Genomic DNA, 6167 nt, shown 5'->3' on the forward strand with positions numbered 1-6167 from the left:
CCCGCGCCTGGGTCCATGAAATTCAACAGATTTTGAATAAATTTTATTTTTTGAATGAACTAATGATTAAAATAAGCAAGGTTGCATTGGCAAGGATGCTGCACAGGCAATAGTGACCTCTCCGACTATTAACCTGAAGAATAATTCTAAAAGATAGATGTTTAAAATGCATTTGTTGAACCACTGACGGCATTTATCTGAGTACAGTTTAATGCATTCTGCCCAATAAGATCAGTGTCAAAAGACGTTTTTCATTAAAGCGCCAACCTCAAGTCCCCCTACCCTTTTTACGCGTTGTTAAAGGAACGATGAAAGCGCACATGTTGCTAACTAGTCCGAACAATCCAAGTTATTGGCTCGAATTTCTACTGGTTATGCCACTGTTGACAGTTTTGTTCCATTTTCATTTTTTAAAAAAATGCTTCTAATTATGGCAAGGGAAAGTTAAGTATCCCGCAGATGCTGGAAATCTGAAACAAAAACATCAACCCTGTTTATCTTTCAAATTAATTGTCAAGGATCTATTGCGGTCATATAATATCTTTGTGTGATTGATTGTTCAGTTTGTTTCTTGGGTTAAAATCTTCAGATGGCTGTAAATTAAGCGATGAAACAACACCGTCCAATTCCAGAATCACTTTATGTGGGGTATACTGACATTTCTCTGGGTTGGGGTGCTCCAAAGAGACATTTTCACTGCTAGAATACGAGGGGTTCGTCCAGACCCTCTCCTTAAAAAAACAGAAAACCACATAATGAGGAATGGACATATTTGCTGACACGATTAAATTCTTCCCCCATTATGGTGCACTACGCTGGAACCGTTCATTTTTATTGTCTTGTTTCGTTTGTTAAAGCTATTTGATATAACTGAGAGTGATATGATTTTATATTAACCGATGTTTATTGGTGTATAAATTAATAATGTAGGACAACCTCTGTGTAATATCCTTGCGAGGGGCAATTATCTGTTTCGTGCACCTGACACGCTCGAATCTAGTGCTCGGCAAAACAAAAATAACGTGCTTCTGTGTCTTATCGATATGACATCATTACCAAAATATGAAAATAATAATCAGTCCTATAAGCCAAATAATGCAGAGAGCAATAATCATTAATGTGGGTTGGTACCAAGAGCGCTGTCCACCGGGAATGGTTAAATGATCAACAATCTTTCTGGATGCCTCAGCAAAATGATCCTTCGAAAAGCTGGAAGAATTGAATGTCATTTTCGCCCTCATACTTCTCTCATTCACATCTCAAGGAGCTTCACAACGAGCTTATTCGAAATGTTGTTGGGCAAATTATAGATTTTAAAAAAACAAATAATTTTAACATTAATACAAACACGATGAGCTACCTTCAAAATATTCTGATAGTTTCATTTTTATGTGTGTCATTGAGAGGGGATGCTGAATATAATTTTCTTTGCCAGTGTACAGAGAATACTTTGGAGCAAAGGGTTAATGCTCTGTGTACGCTAGTATAATCAAACTTCCTTTCCTTACTTTTTTTTGGCATTTTAGAGTACACCTCATAGAAGGAGGAAACAACAGCAATAGCAGCTTTTATGTTGAGATTGCAGATGGCTCCGAAGCAGTGCACATATAAAGGCATGTGCTTATAATAGTGCCCAAAGTAAACAAAAATCGATATAGTGGTGCGGATTTATGATTTACACAATCTACGCTGGCATGGTTTTAATCCTGTTGATACTAGTATCATTTGGTTGAATAGCCTTTATAATTTATAATGTAACATGTTGTCTAATGGAAATGGGCAGATTCATTGTAATTTGCAGAAAGCTTTGCCTGTGTCAAATCCAGAACTTGAAAGGATGACATATGGTCTTCAAATACTGTCGAATTCACGCGTGCTCTTCGAGTACTCGGATATTCAGCTGATAAGCACTGCATTCCTAGGTTTTTGATTTAGATCCATGGTACATGTATACAAATCTAACAAAGCTGGAGTACAATCATGCAATTATAATTCTTTCTATCTGGAATCTATTGTCTGTAGCCAGATTGCACCGTGTAACCATCACAAGTCGACATGTCGCTTCGTGGCTCTAACCCATGAAACATTTCTAAATGTTACAACATGCATGTGTTGCCTATATTTATCTGATAGAAACCAGGCATCGTGATTCCTACATTACTATTATCTATCGGCTGCCCTGCTAAATGTGTGAAACGCCAACAGAGAAAAACGCAGTATACCAATCACAATTTATATAATGTTAGCAATTTTAAAACAAATGCTGCAAACATGAAATAAAAAGCAAGGAATATACAGTAGGTTTGTCAGCATCTGTAAAGTGAAATGAGAAATGAAAAATTGGTGTGCGTCCTCTTCATCAGAAACTTCTTGACAAGTACAGCTTTGTATAATCCTAACGTCACTCCTTGTTTCTGAAATGTCTTTTACAATGACAAAAAAAATCAGGAAAAAAACTTCCACGGGACTGTGCACCTGGAATATACCAGGAATCTCGGTTTTTAAAAAACCATCAAGAATAGATTCCATATTAATCGGTTAAATGATAATTACTGTATGTTAATTTTTTGATTATCGCCTACACACATGCAAACACTTTTTTTACATTCACTTTGCGGCAAGCAGTGTGCCATTTATGCCAAACAAACCCAGTCTCACGTAACTTTAACTCTCACACATTCCTTCATTCATACACACACACACACATACAGTATAATCTCCCCCTCCCACCGAGCCCAGTAAAGTGCCCTGCAGACCAAACTCTAATTAAGATAAGTGGTAATAGCAGAGTGCCACTAAAACCATAATTTATTATAAACGAGGGCAACGGAACAGAGTGGCGGTCAGGCGGTTCTTTAATAATCACAAGAGGTCATTGCCCAGCACTTCAACAGAAATGTTGCTCAAAGTATGCGTGTTAGTCGCTGCAAAAATGAAAACCTGCTAGGATTTCAGTTCAACCGTTGGTTAAAATCCGGTTTATTGCGAAAAAAAAAACCCAAACGGGTCCAGTTATTCATTTTTGTTCCCTAAAATGCTATCCTTTCACCAACGGAAACAGCAAAAATCTACTGGAAATGTAGCCAAGCATTTTATTCACAAAAGTTTAAGGCTGGGTCCCATTCTCGTCTCTGAGTAGATATCAGATAGCTATTTCCCCCGGAGGGGAAAAATTCCCACGAATTGGCTCGCCCCAAAACCTTTTGTCAGAAAGTCAGGCTAGCGGCAGACGGATTGGCACCACTGATTCTGAAATGAAATTATGGTCAGCACATTTTCACATCTGCAAAATATTGGTTTGTTTCAGAAGTTTAAACTTCTCAAGCAGCTTATTTGAGAAACAACTCCATGCCAATAAATGGGAGTGAATATTTAGTATGACAAAGCAAAACTAGTGGTTACTCTCTGAAAAGAAATGGTAGTGATTTTGTTCCAAAGACTAACTATTCTCCTTTTGAAAGATGAGTGCACCTCGTTCTTATGATGTTGATATCCCATTTCAAGTAAAAATCATACTGTCCTCTCGGTTTAAACTGTGAATACAAAGTATCGGGAGCTACGACTGCACCCTGACCTTGATTTTCCGACCTTAACTAATCGTATACAGTATTGTTATGAAATATGAAAAGGGAAGCAGCAATGGAATTGACAGATTGGACAGTTTTGAGTCCCAAATGATATTTGAAATAGTCTTTTTAAATCAACCGAGTGGCAGTAATTAAAGGGTTTTTATTCCACGCGATTTGTGCGACTAACAAACGCAGGTTAGCTAAGATGATGATTTCGATGAGAAACTATTGCTTTGATTTCTAAAGTGAAACAGAAACATATATGGCTATCGCAATAATTTAAATAAAATCGGTTACGTTGTAACTGTACCGTGCATCTTAAGTTTAAAAAGTCTGGGTAAATGTCTAATCGGGATTGAAATTAACTGGTAAAATCCAGTTCTGCACAAATCTTTGTTAGAAACATTTTTAGCATCAAGACTGCCTTGCTTTGTATTTCATATTCCCTTTGCTGTGATATTTTGCAATTTTGAATATATTGTAGCGAATTATTTAAACCCAATAAATGAAATGACATAATATAATTATTTCTATTTACAAACGCTGCAACTAATACAAAGCTTAAGCAAAAGAATTTGCGAACAGTGAACGAGGTTGTACTTAATAAAACACTCGGTTAGTTTCAAAACATGTGCAAATAGGACTGAATGTTTTGCTTCGTCCAGCAAGGACATGCTAGTTTAAATATTTTTTTATTCAGGATGCCCGGAATATCAGACAACTACCTTGACACGTGTCTATCATAAACATGGTATCATAAACGCGTGTAGTTTGTGCACGCTTGTTTATAATCTCCATCTGTTGTCATCCAAACAATAGATTTTAAGCAACAGGCTTGGTGCTATATGCGAAACCAATAATAAATAGAAACTTTACAATCCCGGCCCCTAAATACACCATCTGTCGTGTGAGTAGGCTGGGTTTTACTGCAACCTGAAACATCCTTAGTTCATGTTAAATGCAATCTTTTAAAATTCACTTCTTCATTTGAATAGCCTAACACCGTTCGTATAGAGTGAACTCAATTATCATTCTGAGGTCTAAAGATGTGGTTGGTCAGGGACAATCTGTTAATGGATTGGGATCTAAACGATCCTCGATGAATCCTATTCCATCTTTACCTCTTAAAAACGGTTATAAAATTATATGCACGTTTTTTTCTGGATTAATCTCCTTGCGTTCCTGAGCCATCTCCAATTGTACTGAAACAGTATTCCGTCGACAATGCATGTTAAGTTCTTGTAGGAGAGTATATTGGGTAGTCGTCTGCTTGTCTTTCTGGACAGTTGGTCAATCATTGTCCTTGCGATTCAGTGAACACAAATGTCGCTGTCTATACCCGATTGTATCCAGCGTTTACACTTGCAGCGGGGTCCGCAGCTCCCATTATCGTCACAACCTTAGCATGAGATATATGCATTGCATATTCTTATGCCTGAACTCATTGAAGCATTTAATATTTAATTGCAATAGATTTTTGGGGTGATATTGAACTTGTTTTAGTATTATATAATATTACGAAAACGTTCATAGTTCAGGTGCCCGGCGGGATAAATGCGCAGACTATTCAGATCTGCAAGTTGTGTACACATGTGTAAGTTAAATATGCAGATACCTCATAAATTCATTAACTGGCGAGGACACAGGCGGTATCTACGTGTTCTCGTATGCTTATGTGTGTGTATATGCATACATATTTACCTCTATATTTTAAATACGCATAAAATAAACCTTTCAGTTGCAAGGATCTAGCAAAGCAGTTTCCAATGATTTGTTAAACTATAAATATCGCATTAAAGTTAATATTCCAACTGAAATGCCGTACAGGTGTTATGAACAGGTCAGTCACGTGGTCAAGGTTGCAATCTGATCAATATCTCCCCCGTCTCAGTGAATACAAATAACTACTGCCCGCCTCACCGGTCACTTCTTAGGCTAGCCTCATGTGTGAAGATACTCATAGTTCCAGACGGTTTATTAGAATATATCCACTGTGTACATACACATAGGATTATGATAGAGAATTCTTTGTAATAGTCATTCACAGAAACATCGATACTGCAGCAGCACATGTATAAAACTCATATTATATAAAGGGATGATAATATTGATTTCCAGATTTCCTACACAGATATATTTAAAATGAGCGTGAATATGCAGTTCAAAATTCATTGCTGTCATTTCGTATAAATTATTTGTCAACATCTGTTTTGCTGGTGCAGAATCAACATATGTGCTTTTAATTATTACCTTGCATGTCGAGATGTGCAAACATTCCAGAATTGTGGAGTAACAGGGACATGTGAATTAGAATTACTTAGTTCATCTAAACAATAAACATACCCGTATGTTTATTCGAGCTGTTTTTAAATGATTGTATTAACTTTCGGAAGTAACAACGTAAAACTTCGTTAGCTTCTAAGGCCAGGTTGCAGTTCTTTGCGAGTCCTTTTTGGTTGGTATGGTGCATCATAGCATAGATTAAAATATGTCAGTGGACAAGAAATCAATCAATCCTCTGCTTATAGATGCCACATGAAAGAGAGAATGAGCTTAGTTTGACCTGAGACCACATGATCACGCCTCTCTATTTAAACA

Source organism: Cetorhinus maximus, chromosome 17 (genome assembly GCF_964194155.1).
Source record: "Cetorhinus maximus chromosome 17, sCetMax3.hap1.1, whole genome shotgun sequence".
NCBI lineage: Eukaryota > Metazoa > Chordata > Chondrichthyes > Lamniformes > Cetorhinidae > Cetorhinus > Cetorhinus maximus.